Genomic DNA, 16,989 nt, shown 5'->3' on the forward strand with positions numbered 1-16,989 from the left:
GATTTACAAAATTCTAATGGAGAAGCTTCTAGGTTCATGAAGCTGCTAACCCAAGATCAATCAGAACAAGAGTTAGTTACATGAGACTAAATGACCTGAAAAGGATGGCTATGGTTTTTGTTTGGAACATTGCTAGTTCTTTAATGCTTCATTTTCCAGATATAAGGAACCCCTTTTCTTTTTTCTTTAGCTATCTATAACTCACAACTATGTAACAGACTATATTTTGTAACCAGATATGAGACATTTTTTTCTCCCTGCTTGATAGCTTGAATTCAAAAAGTCTTATTGAATATTCTTATTTTCATGGCAATATAATTATTTGCATAAGTTCAAAAAGAATCTATTCTTGTAACAGCTCATACTGGTCGGAAACTGCTTATACTTGGTTATGTAATGTCATATTTATATGGCATATTTGAAAATGACGTACGTAAAGTCTGGTTTGAGGAACTAAGGTTGACTTTATGAAGCCAATGTCTACAAAGCCTTTCTGGGAAAACCAGGACCTGGATTACAAAGTTCCCAGCCTTATAGATAAGGAAGGTCACTTGCTGGTAGGCCCAGGAAACTCGGGATATCTTGGGTATCTGAAGAAGAGAAGAATTCAACCAAATCTATAGGGGCCACTAGTGAGGTCTGATGACAAGTTCTTGGTTTGCTTTCCTAGCCTCAAGAGGCTTTTGAAAGTCTCATCTGAGATTCCTTATGTCAGTTTCCAGCGAATCAAACTCAAAAAGGCCTACATGGTCAATCACTATTCTTGCTTCACTTATGTAAATAATAAGGCCAAATCCAATGAGAGGAGACTTGTTTTATAAACAGGAATCAACATGAGGGTGAGGGTGATTTTGGAAATTTATGTTATGGTGAAAAACTATAGCATATCCTGTGGAGTCTCAATTCTAGTTTCCTCCGATATCTGGCTACAACTCTCCAAATGGACATTTTCAATTTTTCTCCCAGTCTTGTCTGGTCATCACTGAGAATTAATACTGCCCTTATTCCCCAAAGCACTGCAAGCTAGAACTGAACTTAATATAAACTTCAAAGAAATAACCATAACAGATCAAGTATGAACATCCTTCAAGCCTTCTGCTGTGTGGGCCGCTGAGAAAGTTCACTCGGACGCCAGAGGCCCTCATCGCCAAGGCTTTCAAATCGCAAACCAGAAAATTCATCAGATTGCCACTGCTGTCTCTCAACCCAACATTTAGAAACCTCAACTGGGGTGGGGCGCCTGGGTGGCTCAGTTGGTTAAGCGTCCGACTTTGGCTCAGGTCATCTCCCAGTTCGTGGGTTTGAACCCTGCATCAAGCTCTGTGCTGACAGCTCAGAGCATGGAGCCTGCTTCAGATTCTGTGTCTCCTTCTCTCTCTGCCCCTCCCCCACTCATGCTCCGTCTCTCAAAAATAAATAAACATTGAAAAAAATTTTTTAATAAAAAAAATAAAGAAACTAAGCTGCCCTCTGGACTCAGAAACTGGGTTTCCAACTATTAATCTTTGTTTTTCTTTATTTTCATAAAGATTCCATTCTATAAATGCCTGACTGCTAACACCATCCAGCAAATATCTTCTACTACCAAATCCCAGCAGATGGTTCATCTAGTACTTAATGAACAAAACTCACCCAAATGAGAAATGGACTTACATCGTTCAAAGAAAAGAAGAATGTCTCTTCGTTTTATGAACCAGAGGATAGATTGACAAAGATTCTGTTCTTGACCAAACTTCAGTCAAGTTCCTCTGAGCTATTTTTCAACTAGGCCCCATGTTTAGGCATGTCATCAAGAGCCCAATGTTACCAAGAATCCTGCCTAAATCAGTTTATCCACCATCCCCCTGGTGATATCTGATCACCCTGGTCCACCTTCAACAAGAATTCTGTTCGGTCAGTAAGCCAGAACCCCCTGCCCTTACCCCTAATGTTTCCTCCTAATAGTTTCCCATCTAATGATATCTCTCCACACCCCCTCACCTGTTCCTTGTCTACAATTCCTTCTTTTATTTGTTGTGTTTGGAGTTGAGTCGAATCTCTCTCTCTTACTACAAAACCCCACTGGAGTAGTTCCTACTCGTATTGTGATAGTCCTGAATAAAGTTTGCTTTACTATTTTAACAAGTGTCATGAGTATTATTTTCCTTAACAACATTCAATTTCAATCCCTATCCCAGAATCTCTCTTCTCTTGTGATAAGTTTCCTCTCAAGGAAAGTTCTCATCAACTCAATTGGTTTTTAAGCATAGCTGACAATTAGAGTCAGAAAATTCAACCAATAACCAAAAATAAATGTAAATTATCTCTTAAGACCTATATAAAAAGAAAAGCAGCAAAGACAAAAATTAAGGAATAGATGCAAGGTAAGATAGAGGAGGAAAGTTGGACCTCTGAGCAGCCACAAAAAGAATAGAGAAGACCCAGCTAAGCAGTATTTGAAGCCCTGGCATTCACAGATCCAAGTGTGTTCTCCTTTCTATCACTGTCCTTTGAAATGGTAATTAGCAGATTAACCACCTTTCACAGCTCTAAGAACTTTTTCTCCTCAATTTGAAGGTCTTTGTTCTGTGAGATCTAAGACTAAGCCCATGACAGATTCAAAATATTCTTACTTCCTTTTGTTGCTTCTGGGCTTTTGTTTGTGTTAAGGGGTTGGGGGCAGATGTGTTCCTAGAGTTTGAACAAGCTGTGGTTACTTTGTCTGGGAAACTCTCCTAATACCACCAGATTTCACTCACTGTCACCTTTCTAAGCCATGCTTGCATTGTACCTGGTTATAGTCTACCTCTTGCTACCATTTTTAAATTATCTGTTTACTTTTCAGCATTCCTTACTACATTGTAAAATTCTCTGGGGCTGTGGTTGTATTTGTTCATATTTGCCAATGGCAATGTTTGGCATATAGTGTGAAGTCAGTAAATGACTGATGAGTTGCTCCTTCATTAACGGACCAACCTAAAGAATGGATTTATGAAAGATATGACTAGGACTTTGGCATGCTATTGACACAAGATGCCTCATCTGGCTTTTAAAAATGAAAGCCAATTAAAATATATATCTGATTGGCAATTTCTGTTCCTTCTTGCCATTATTTTAAAAATTGCAAAACTCAGAGTGTTGTAATTTGATGCACAGTGTTGAGAAGGAAGAAATTTTCTCTACCCTTCAAGATCCTTTTAGCTGGAATCAGAATCAGATTGATGTGAGATAGATTAATAGAAAATCAAATTTAGTTTTAGACATGAAATTCCAAAGACAAGCAACAAGAGGCTTATGAGGCATCTTGAGCTACTAGAGAGAGGGTTTCTGGGGATACAAAGGGGAAGAAGACCATTAGCGGGAAAACAGAGGCGATGTTTGGGAAATAAAGGTTGCCTTGTTATGCAGATAAGTTTCTTAGGTAAAGAGAAATCTCTGTTAATAGCTCTTTTCCTGATATTGGCAGACAGTTGAGTGGGAGGTAAAGAGTTTGTCCTACACCTGCTGAGTTTGGATTGCTTTTAACTCAAAATAATCTTCATGTCAAAGTTGCCCAGGTGCAGCCTGCCCTTGGCCCCTGCAAATGCAGTGGAAATAAATAAAACACATATAAAAAAACATAACTGATAGTCTAATTTGAAACAAAAACAGTTTTTTATGTTGATGAATAACAAAGAGAGAGAGAGAGAAAGAGAGAAAGAGAAAGAAAAAGGATTCCAAATTTAGGGGTAATGGAAATGGGAGGAGAGCCAAAATTGCTATCACCCCTTTACTTTAATTTTAATAGCTATTGAATTATTCATAATTTTAAATTTGTTGATATCTTTCAAACATTCTTTATTAACAGTTAAATCTTAAGTGTCAGAATTAGTTAAAATTTCAATGGTTTACCTATCGATGAAGTGTCTTAAAAATCTGGAAAAGATGATGAATAGGAAATCATATTAAGACATCCTGAGTACAGGAAACATATTCGATCTCTCTTAGCTGTGTCATATTGAATGGTGTGCAGTTTTAAAACGTCTTTTGCACTTAATTCATTCTGAAACTTTAAATGGGAATTTCGGACTCTAAAACAACAGATAAAAAGCTAGTCTTTTTTTTTTTTTTTTTTTTTTTTTTGGGTCAGGAAATTCTTCCTTAAGCCCAACTTTATTGTATTGCTTGTGTCAATTCATAGTGTATGTGGCTCTGGAATCTGTGTCCTTACTGAAATTTACACAAATCGTTTACATTCTAAGATATTGGTTGGGGATGGGGAAACAAATAATAAATATGGATGCTGACTGACAGAAGAGGTGAGTTTAATGAAGCTAATAATTACTACTGAGATACCAAGCTACTCGTAGTATGCACCCATGTGTACATACTTTTTGTACATATATGTGGGGTAGTGGAGCAGGGCCCCCGAGCTAGCCACCAAAGGGAGCAGGAACAAGTGTAATTGAGGTACCGTGCCTGCCTTCAAGTCCTTTACCCTCTTGTGCAGAAGGTGAGACAAATATCGAAATGACAATACCACAAGTGGCAGAATATGGTGCATGTCAGGATGAACGTATAGGGGACAGTGTGTGGTCCAAACAGAAAAGAGCACAACATTACCCACAAGAACAGAGGAAAACCTTTATGAAAGGGAGGCATGGTACTTGCTGTTAAGCAACATTTTATGTCTGTCTAGCAAGGTCCATCTGTTTAGCAAGGTCCAGCAGTCTCAGGTGCTCTCAACAAACTTCTTTCTCTTTGGAGTCATTTTTTCTAACAAGTTGATGTTGGAAATTGCCCTTTAACTCCCTCCTAGGTTTCTCTAGAAATACTGAGTAGGCTGTAGAGAACAAGATGGAGTGACTCATGTCAAGCAGTGACATAAGTATCCAAGGGCATCGCGGCTAAGACCAGATATCGTCGAAAGCAGCACTGGCTGACGACACCCAGAATTAATAACCAGCAGAGCCAGAAAAGGCCGGCAGAGGCCCAGCACTGCTTAAACTTCTTTAAAAAGGAAGGACTTTTGCAGAAAGCTGTCAGACTCTCCGGATGCTAACCTTTCACCTCTGACTGTACCAGAAAGTCAACTGCGGCCAAAGCCTCTGCCCAATTGATCTCTAAACAAACAAAGATCCGCCACTGCTTGAACTTAATAAGCAACACATGCTGAGAGGACTGAGGCCTCATCTCAACTGCACACTCACGGACCGACTTCCCGTTTGGTTCATTAACTTCTTACCCCTAGTTGTATCTTTTCTGTTGTGTGGCTTTGGGTGACTTTGTGTTAGGTTAGGCGTTGCTTTGTACGACACATATGAAGACATTGTGGAAAGATACAAGCATCTGAGCCCACTTTACCGCCAACCCCCCAAGTACATTTGGTTTCTATTTTAGCACTTACAAATGAATGGCACAGAGGTTTCCCCCAGGTGATTCTGCTCTTGCAATGTTGGTGTGTTGACGTGTTCTTTCCTTCTCCTCGGAGTTCTGATGAACTTCTAAGATCGAAGACAGGTTCTCAAACACAGCTAAAGCAATTTAATTATACACTTGGGATGGGCCATTAGAGGGCTGCTGGGGAGCTGGTAATATTCTGTGTTCTGATCTGTTCGTTGGTTGTATGGGTAGATTTATTTTGTGAAAAATAATTGAGGTTTCCATTTACTGTATGTGAACTTTCCTGTATACAAATTATATTTCAATAAAACATTAAAAGAGGAAAGCCAGTTAACAAGAGAAGAAAGAAACATAGAATTAACTAAAATCAGCCTTACCTCTGTGATGGCTATATGAAATGGTCAACCCCTTGGTCCATTCTGCCAAACTGGGTGTCAGTCAATAAATGATGACTGAGTGTCATCAGTACACTGAGGTTTATTTGATTCCTTGACATGCTCTTGAGAAGATTCAGAGTTTGACCCTAGTGACAACTACTTGTCTCTGCTTTGTACGGGCACCCCCAATCTTTACACAAACATTTACTTATTCTAGCCAGCTCTCCCTTAAGCCAGTTTTATTGTATTGCTTGTGCAGATAAAGAGGTGAAAAACATTTTCCAAAGTATTAACACCTTCCTCTGACCCCATCTTGGCCCTGCCTCTTTTTAGATTTCCTCTACTTGATCCTTTATTGAAAGCAAGATCTCTCTTTTTGGACCTTCCAAAGGTGCTGTCTCTCTACCAAAACACAGCCGTTTACTTGTGATCCATTTCATGATAGAGCTGTAGTTCTTTGTCTACCCTCAATCATAGCATTAAGTTCAGAACAGATTTGATATGGATTTAAGACATTTTGCTTTCGGTCTAACCTCTTTTAGGCACTGCCTGCAACTCTCTCTATCCTTCTAGTTTGGAAAGGCCAGGACGTTCCAAGGTGAAATTTGATTACTCACAAGGGGCTGAATATTTCATAATCCAATGGTCTTATGAATACTTTCTTCTAGTATTATTTTCATGAATATTTCTCAGCTCATGTTAAACTTTGACAGCAAATTGTCCTTAAAGCAACTGTATGAGTGAAGGCAAAATTCAGGTTCACCTGGCATTTTCCAAAACTTGCATATTCTGTTTTTCTCTAACTTGTTCTTTGCATTGAGATGGTTACCTCCTTTTCTCCCAAAGCCTAGTGCCTAGCACGATTGTAGTCCCTCAGCAAGTGCCTCCTGAAGGAATGAATGCTGCTTCTACCATGTCTCTATATTTCTTCCTCTCTTTCTTTATTCCAAAGGACCCTGCACAGTTGTATTTTTGTAGACCCTTGGAGAAAAAGCTTGCATTGGGGGAGGGATAGAGGGGAGGGGTCACATAGGATGTTTCAGTCCAACCAGTTCTGTTCTATTTCACCATCACCATTTTGCATTTAATTTTGGTAACAAGGATGCCAAATATAAAGATAATCCTTAGTGCTTAGCATTGACATCTGTGCCTTTGTTTCAATGTTATTAATATTTTATCAAAAAATGTATTTATTTAAATGTGTGGCTTCAGGAGTGCCTGAGCGGCTCAGTCAATTAAGCGTCCGACTTCAGCTCAGGTCATGATCTCACTGTTTGTGGGTTCGAGCCCCACGTCAGGTTCTGTGCTGACAGCTCAGAGCCTGGAGCCTGCTTTGTTTGTCTCCCTCTCTCTCTGTCCCTCCCCTCCTCATGCTCTCTCTCTCTCTCTCTCTCTCAAAAATAAACATTAAAAAAATTAATGTGTGGCTTCAGAACTACTGCTAAATTTTAAGTTGTAATGTTATCATTTTTAGGACGATATATCCCCTGAAAAATAGGTTTGCATGATTTAATGAATGTCCTTGATCAATGAGGGTCTTTTGAGAAGAAAGACATGATCCAAGATCCTTGTATTCAGGCAGCATTCTTTCCAGTGTCATGTGATACATGCACTACTTTGCCTCAATCCTTATACATTTGGCTTCTCTGCTGCATTTGACATTATTGACAATCTTTTCCTTGTCAACTACCTTCCCATGGATTCCACAATACTGCTTTCTAGCACTCCTCCCACCTTACCTCTCTGATAGTTCCTTCTGAAGATCCATTCGTGACGTCTCTAGTTCTCAAAACCAGAACGTTCCTCAAAGCTCTGTCTTTGTATTCTCCTTATTCCCTATTGGCATGTACTCCTTTCTCACATACAGATAAGTATAGCTTTTATGTGGCTATCCCTCACACCCACTTTTATAGTATTTTCCATAACAAAGAAGAACAAGTGTAGTTGTGGACAGAGAGTGTGATGTGGTCATTTAAGATTAGAGAAATGAAGCAGTTTCAGGTGTTGAAAAGCCGTGGGGGATTATCATGGGAGAAGGTCACTGGAGGAGGGTAGAAGTGATGGACTTTGACAATGAAGAAGGCAATGCACTGGGAAGTGCTGTTTGGGTCATTCTAAAGTCATGGAAGAAGACAACAGGGCTTGAGAAGGGGAGAATTGTAAGAATGTGCCAAGGACTTCCATGTCAGCAAACTTCTTCTATAAGGGGACAGATAGTAAATATTTTAGGCTTTGCAGATCATATGGTCTCTTTTGCAATTCTTAAACTCTCGTTGTAGTGCAAGAGCAATTGTAGACACTACATTAAATTAACAAGCATGAGTGAGTTCCAATAAAACTTTATTTCCAAATTAAGCAGAATAAATTTGGTCCGTGAGCTACAGTTTGCTGACCCCTGAATTAGGGGATTAACCGATAATTTAGTAGGTAGAATAACAAGGGAATTTAGAAGGTGGTATAGTTGAATGCCATAAGCCTCCAAAAAGCAAAGAAATTTCCATGGTGGACTAATGATCTAGAAGTAGGATGAAGGTACCACTTCTTGACCTTGAAGTCATCGGAGAATGGAAGACATGAGCATCTATTTTGAGAGAGCTCACTTTAAGAAAAGTGATGAATATTCAGTAATACTAAAGACAAGAGAGGATGTCTAAACAAGAAGTTGAGGATGTAGAGTAATTGTAAACCAAAGAATGAGGGTATGGGTGACCAGGTCAAGATTCTACTGAAGTCTTCTACAGACAAGAGCAATGCTAGATCCATTTCCTTAGAGTTGAAACACAACTTCTTGTTAAAGAAATGCTTTCAGTGCTTTGAAAGGCATCCATTTTTCTCACTGCTTCCTGCATAAAATTCAAAGCCAGGTAAATTCTGTTTCTGGGTTGTTGTTGTTGTTTTTATAACTTTGCAAGGCTCTTTATATTAATACTCACACAAGGGGAATTTGGTTGTCATCTTTTATTTATGTCCATATGTATATGCATTAACACACTGCTTTCCTTGGATATTGATAAAAATGCAAAATGTTGTGTATAGTAATAATTATACAATTTATGACATAGCTTTATTTTAAAATGGATTACAATTAATCTTCAAGATCTTTGCTATTCACGGTGGTAACCGTAGAAAAATCTGGCTTTGAACTTTTGGTAAGTTCCACGATGATTTATTATTCAAAATTATAGCAGAGTAAATTTTAGCTGTAAAACATGACCTTTTTAGTGTCCTATTTCCTGAAACCTAGCCCAAAGTTATTTGACTTCAAACGGTGATTCGATATCATAAATTGTCACCATTCTCTTCAAATCAAACTGTTATTTTATTATGGAGCGACACAACAAGCCAAATTAAATTCAAGCACACATGTGCGCACACACACACACACACACACATGGATGTGTACGTTTGCACAACACGTCTTCTGGGAATATACTCCCAAGAAGAAAATCTCTGACAAAACTGTCATTCTACTTCACTGTAGGAATGATTTTGTTGGAAACATGATTTAAGATGGTCTGTCTATTGTACCCAATTCTGACACGACAGCTCTCCTATGCTACGTTGCATGTCCTTTCTGTGAGATGCATTGTTTTCCATAGCATCACATTCTCTTCCCGGGGCACTGTGCAGTCTTCTTTGAATACTGTATATCATTAATACCTGTCACTACCGTGCTTCACTACTTTTGAATGTGCCAGGCACTGTGCTATCTGCTTCACATACACTATTTAATGTATTCCACATAGCAGTTTCATGACTCCTTCCAATTTTACAGATGCAGAAACTAAGACCGAGAGACAGTACATGAACACATGATGAGAAAATACTGGGAGCAAAATTTGAACTAGAGTCTGTATGGCCTCAAAGCAAATGTTCTTTTTACTATGCTGACTCCTCCAATGAAGTTCATTAAATATTAAGTAATACATCCACCCTTTAGGGTTATGATAAGGAAGCTGAGATTAATGGAATTATTTCAACAATTGCCTAGGAGAATATTTTGAGTAATGGGGAAGGAAATACAAATAAGAGGGGCAGGGAAGAAAATAAATATCCCCCTTCATTGAAATAACCACCTTTTATTAATTTAGTGCCTATCATTTCGGATGTTGTTCTCTGTGTATGTTATAATACGATATTTTTAAAGAAAATGTGATCTTATTGTTGCAATCTGAGTAATTTTTCCCCCAGTAAGCTGTGACCATATCTTTTGTTTATGTGGCTAATCTCAGCCAACATTTATCGTATTTGAAGTTAAAAATGAGGTTTGATAAATATTTACTTAATAGTTCGTTTAAAAATAACAATAAGTCCATGACATGGACTTCACATAAAAACACATTTTATGAAAAATAACTATTTTGCAAAATAAAAAGTATTTCTTAAGAAAAGTGAAACTCTCACCGAAGCAAGTGCATTCAATCATTTGCAATATGCTATTTTTACTGAAGTGTATGAAGATAATCTGGCATCATATAGATATGGAGTTGGAAAAGCGAAGAGTATTTTAATAGCCTTTTAATAAAATTGTGGACGGTGATATCGGATTTTCCAAACTCTACAAGGAGTAGTTTCCTATAGGCTAGTGAATGTGAAGTCTGAAACCCTATCAATAAACATTTTATATTCTGTTATATTAAACTCTATTGCTTTATCTTGCAATTTAAATGGATCTTTTAATTGTGCATGTTTTTATAACATCAGCAGTTGACCATCTGGGAAATCTGGTTTACCGTGTTACACAGATTCGTATGTTAATAAATTTCACGATACAATAAAAAAATCACATTTGTTAATATCACCACCAATCTCATTAGAAATGTCTTTAAGAATTAGGAAACTGTCAAGCTTATAGGGGCAGTTACAAAGCATCCAAAATTCTAGTCCTTATTGCTTGAAAGTTCAAATTTTATCATTAGTTACAAATACTGTCAATCGTTTTCCTTGAAGTGATAGGCTTCTTTTTTCACTTTTGAAAAAAATGTCTGAATTCTAACAATAGTCTGTCCCCCAGCGGTCCAGTAAAAATGGTGTTCCATGCAAAAATGCAGGTATAGTCCCACAAGTGTCTTTCCTGAGCCAACGGCCAGACTTCATTAGTCAACAGAAGTGCTTTACACACACTTCCCATTTTGTGGTATAGAATGTTAAAAAGGTTGTACTGAAGGGTTGAGACTTAATACATGTAATCATCTTTAGTGCTTCATCAGGGCACTCGTAAGTGAAACCGGCAGTTTTCTTTTTCTTCCACGAATGTGGCGGTGAAGAACGCGAAGCCCAGTACAGTTTGATGTCACTGCCTCGGCTCGTGCTCAAGATCTAAAAGTTTTCCCCACCATTTGCTTTTGAATCCTTACAAAAAAATATCAATAGAGTGAAAATGGAAAATAACGTCTTTGTATAAGTATGAAAATAACTTTCACCTCATGGACTCCTAGAAGGGTCGTGGGAACTCCCACTTGGAGAGCCACTGATCTCCATAATTCAATGATGTTTATACTGATATTAAATTTCCACATATTTGTGTGCAGTTCACACTTCGAGCTAACATTTGAAGAAAGGCATATTAGGATAATATAAATTTCAAAGATATCAGGTGTTTCATAATTAAGCACAAAAGCTGAAATACAGATCTTTTTATTATTGATAAGAAGAGAAGGAAAATAAACTTAGGATTTGCTGTATAAATCTAATGACAAATCTAAATGGTTATTGAAAACTGCACATATGTGTCTATTTAGATGGTAGATGTGCTATTTAAAAGCTGTGTGCTTTTAAATCGATTGTTTCACCAAATAGAATCCTATTTTGAATGCACTAGAGGGAAACCAAAGTGAACTATTTTGTGTAGTGAAATAATTTATATAATAATATTATATATAAGATATACTACTGTATCATAATAAATATAGCGGTCGCTTTAATAACTTGCACTTTGGGGACTTCTAAGGGGTTAGAATGTTTATATGTTAACGGTACTCCTCGTCAAACATATTTCTCTGGTGTTACATTTTACACACAGGCTCACTGATAGTATAGGCTTCCCATGAGCAAAAGATGGTCTGCTCGTTAATCAAATGCAGAAAAAAATGATTAGTTGCCATCAAATGATATCACATAAGTATCTGGATTTCTGGCTCTTTGTGGATAATTCGAGGATCGGGAAACACGGGGCCCGTGGGGATGGGAATGCATCTGGAAACCACCCGTTGACGGCCGCCCCTTTTATATGGGGCATTTACTCTGCACTTGACTCCCATGCCAACCACTCCTCATTTCTCTGCATCTGGCTCAATTCATTCATTTACATTAACTGCAAGATGCTTGCAGGTATTGGATTATAGAAACAGTGTGATGTAAAAAGTATTTTTATGTGTACCAAGGATACCATCCTGTGTATGATAAGAGATTTCCTTGATTTCCTTGACTGGGAGTCAGGAGGCCTGAGTTCCTGTGTCTGTTTCCCTGCCAATTCACTGTGTGATTTGGGGCAGGTTGGTAGTTTTCCCATCTGTTAAGTGAAAAGTTTGGCTGGCAACTAGTTGCTTTTTAAGGGCCCTTCCGCATATCTGTTTTTATTTCTTGACTTTACAACTGCCCTAGAATCATAACACATGTACTGCCATGTTTTTTCTTGGTATTGAATGTTAGTAAACACACACTCACTAACACTCATAATAACAGTTTATTGTGTCTTCTTGGAAGTCGGGACAACAGTGATACCAACTTCATAAAAACTTTACCAAACGATACATCAAGTCAGAAATTTCTTATTGGCCATATTGTATTAGAATACAAACATATTTGGGCTTTATTTAAGAATGACTCTGTATATGCCATTACTTGGTTAAATTTTCCCCATAATTTCTTTCTCCATACTGCCGATTCAAGTAAAATTGTGGTTGACCAACAAAGAATAAATAACTTGAAATGGTCACAGTCTCCTTAGCTCATGTAAGGATCATGTTGCCTGACCATCTTTGGAATTTCCATGTCTGTGTGGATTCCCCGTACGTATGCTATTAAATTTGATTTCCTCTTGTTTTAAAAAAACGATCGGAGTCAATGAAGAATAAGTTAAAATAACTTATGCAGTATTTCCATCAACCTAATAGTACAGATGTGTCTTCTTAATTCTCTGGATAAACTCTAGCATTTTTTTCGCTTGATGGCTAGCTTAATACCCCTCTGTTTTTAAACATATTATTATAATATTTATCAAAACTTGTTTTTTAAAATTTTCAAGAATACCTTTTTCCAGTGTGTCCATTTTTTCTATCTTCCTTCCATTTTTCCTTCTCACCAGCTTACCTACTTATCTATGACTAGTCCTGTCCAATATGTCTCCAGGAGCTAAGAGTTCAGTAGCTGAGATGGACATGTACGTAAACATACGTGATGTAGTATGATAAATGCAACCATTGTAGTAAGGGCTAATAAGTTATGGCATCTACCTGGGCAAGTCAAAGACACTTTGGCCAACTAGGAGACTTTTTTTTTAATTGTTTAATGTTTACTTATTTCTGAGAGAGAGAGAGCGAGCGAGCGAGCATGAGTGGGGGAGGGGCAGAGAGACAGAGAGAGGGAGACACAGAATCCGACGCAGGCTCCAGGCTCCAAGCCATAGTACGGAGCTCGACGCGGGGCTCCAACCCACGAACCACGAGAACATGGTCTGAGCCGAAGTCAGATGCTTAACCGAGTGGAGCTCCCCAGGTGCCCTTACCAATTAGGAGACTTTTAAGCTGTCATTTGAAGGATAAGGAAGAATCTTCTAAGTAGGTAAGTGGGGACAGGCCATTCCAAGCAGAGACAGAGCAGAGAAATAAAGCATGTTAGCACTGAATAGGATGGCACATTTAGAGCACAGCGGGAAGGTTAATATGTCTGAGACATGGGTTTATGACACAAGATGAAACAGGAACAGATGCCAGACCGTAGAAGCCTTTGCAGGACATGATAAAGGAGCCGTGATGGTTTTTCGTCAGGAGAACTACATGGTCAGACTCACGTTTTAGAAAGATCATGCTGGCAGCAGCGTTGAGGATAACCCAGAAGGTGAAAGATTGAATCCCTTCTTCCTGTTCATTTTCCTTTCAGCCACGAAAGGATGAGAGTAGGTGCACCCGAGAGGTTTGTCTTCATTCCTGTGGTTAGTGAGCTGTTCGGACACAAAGGGTAGTCAGATCAGGGCATTGAGCCCAAACCCTCCAGACTTGTCTGCTAGGTCTTGCTTTCCATGCTAACTCTCCAGTCTGTGCCGAGCCCTTGGGCAACCTACTTTTCCAACACCCTGGCCCCACGTGCCGTCCGTCCCATTCACATTGCTGGAATGTTGGAACCCGTCTGTTCAGTGACAGTTGTAGGCGCCATCCAAACCACTGTATTTGGGGGAATAAAATTTTCTAGTGACTCTGGGTAACTTGCGGTGCAGGAAAAAAAAAAAAATGACATTCCTGCTAAGCCTTAGGCGCAGCTTGCAAATGGTACTTTTTCTTCCCGAGCTGTTTTACCTGCATGTGGCACCATTCAACATTAAGCATTCTGTTACTCCCACGGATCTTGTATCTTTTACAATGAAAGAAAAACAAATTTTCAAAGGTTGTGTTGTTGGAAGCTGCACACACAACTGTTGGTATTTGGGCTTGTCAAGATGACATTTAGATTTATTTATCTAAACCCAAGGCATACAATATCTCTGGCATGATAATTATTCTTGGCTTAATAAGCACTTTTAAAGTCTGCACTAGAGAAAAATGAACAGTACTTCTCAATGCCTTCAAAATGATCATGGTTGTTTTGCACTAATAACACAGAAATTATGGGTAGGTTGACAGTCGCGAAAGAATAGCAATGTTGTTAAGGTCAGGGCCTTTGCTTTCAGGCAGGTCTGCATTGTCTTAAGTCAACTTCTTCTACTGACTGGATGTGTGACTTTGACCAAGCTACTTGACCTCACTGAACTACATTAACCTCATACGAACAGGGGGAATAACAGTAATGCCCTACCGTGTGGACTCGGTGTGAGGATTCGGTGAGATCAGGCATGTGGAGTGCCGGACATATTATAACCTCTATAATTTATATTCCGTGTAGACGAAAGTGAGCATTAACCACACGGAGAAATGTAATTACTGTGGCTTGGGATTTCTGCCTACAAATAAGAATGAGTATCAGGGACTGGATTTACCCCCTCTCCTGAAACAACTGAAAAACAAGAAACCTTTTCGAAACAGTGTTTTTCAAGACACTGGACATCAGGTAATGAAAGGTGAGGATCCCTGAGAGATGAGAAATAAACAAGGTGAGCCCTACTGTTACCTCACCTGCTTGCTTTGTAAAAATTCCCCGCCTGCAGTGCAGCGCGGGAAAGCTCAGGCAGAGCCAGATTTTAATCGCAAAGTTGAGTAGATTGAATGGAGAGTCTGGCAGAACCAAGCAGCCAGTGCTCGCGGAACAAAGTACCAGAGAGGAAAGAGCTGTGCACAGAAAGCACTCAAGAGATCCGCAGACAATCTCCCCTGAGTATTCAGGAGATTATTAGAGCATGCATGTGAGGAAACTAACCTAGGCTCAGGGGACTAAAAAACAACCAGGCGAAAAAAATAAGAGGTATCATTACCTGATGCTAATACGAGGCCAGAAGTAGTGCCTCTTCCAGTCAGCCAAACTGAACAACCTCAAAACGCATGGCACTTTTTGTTGGTGACACAAGAGGACTTTGCCTCAGTAGCGGGGACTAATCAGTCATAAACTAAACACCGTTAGTCCCACCCAGCAAATCCTAAAAGCAAGACATGAAAGGATTAAGCTGTTTCCAAGGAACTTTACTGCATCCCAGAGCAAAGCTTAATAATATTTATAGGAATATAAAAATATCATCACCCAAGAAGATAAAATTCACAACATGTGGCACCCAATATAAAATTACCAGTCATGCAAAAAGCAGGATAATAGGAACCGTTATGAGGAGAAAGTTTATCAATCAAAATCAACCTCGGATGGATACAGATGTTAGAATTCACAGATAAGGACATTAAGACACTTATTATAACTGTATTCCATATGTTCCAAAAGTTCAACAGAGACAGGGATGAATAAAACTATACTCAAATCAAACTTACCCAGATAAAAATTACAATGTGTGAGATGAGAATATATTGGATAGGATTAATATAAGATTAGATGTTGCAGAAGAAAAGATTAATGGACTGGAACTCATAGCAAGGGAAACTATTTAAAATGACACAAGAGATAAAAAGATGAAGAAACTGACCAGAGAAGCAGTGAACAGTGGAGTGTGTCTAAGCAGCCTAATATATGTATAATTGAAGTCCCTGAAGGACTGGGGAGGGGAGCGGCGGCAGAAAAAAACAGCTGAAGACATAATGGCTGAAGATTTTCCAAAGAAGAAAACTATCACATGGCAAATGACAATGAAATTGCGCCAGCCTGGTCATAAAACCAAAACTTTAGAAGCTGGCAGAAAAAAGGAAACACGTGTTACACGCAAAGGAACACACATAAGGAAGGTAGCAGATTTCTTATTAGAATCGCGGCAAGTACAAAGAGAATGGATCTAATTGACCCGATGCACACTTGTAGAACACTTCGGTCAACAACAGCATAATACACAGCTTTTTCAAGTGCACACAGAACATGTCCCTCCCCAAATTGTAAAATAGATCTTAGTAAATTTTAAATGATTCAGCTAGAATTTAGATCACAGTAGAATTAAATCCAAAATCGACCAAAAGGTCTCTGGCCAGTCCTTAAATACCTGCAAACTACATACTTCTAATTAATGCAGGGGTCAAAGAAGGAATCAAACGGGGAAATCTGATACATAGCTCATACCATACCCAAAGAAATAATTAAAAATGGATCATAGGCCTCAATGGAAACGCCGAAACTGTAAATTTCTGGAAGAGAATATAGGAGAAAAATCTTTGCTACCTGGATCAATCAACAAATTCTTAGATACAACAAAAAGTACAATTCATTAATTTAAAAAAACGCTAAACTGTACTTCATTCAGTTAAAATCTTCTCTTTCAAAGACACCTGAGGAGCATCTGGTTGGCTCATGGGGTGTCTGGGTGGCTCAGTCAGCTAAGCCTCAGACTCTTGATTTCGCCTCAGGTCATGATCTCATGGTTCATGGGATCAAGCCCTGGGTCGGGCTCTGTGCTGATAGTGCAGAGTCTACTTGGGATTCTCTCCCCCCCCCTTCTGCCTCTCCCCTGCTCACT

This window comes from Lynx canadensis, chromosome X, assembly GCF_007474595.2.
Source record: "Lynx canadensis isolate LIC74 chromosome X, mLynCan4.pri.v2, whole genome shotgun sequence".
Lineage (NCBI taxonomy): Eukaryota > Metazoa > Chordata > Mammalia > Carnivora > Felidae > Lynx > Lynx canadensis.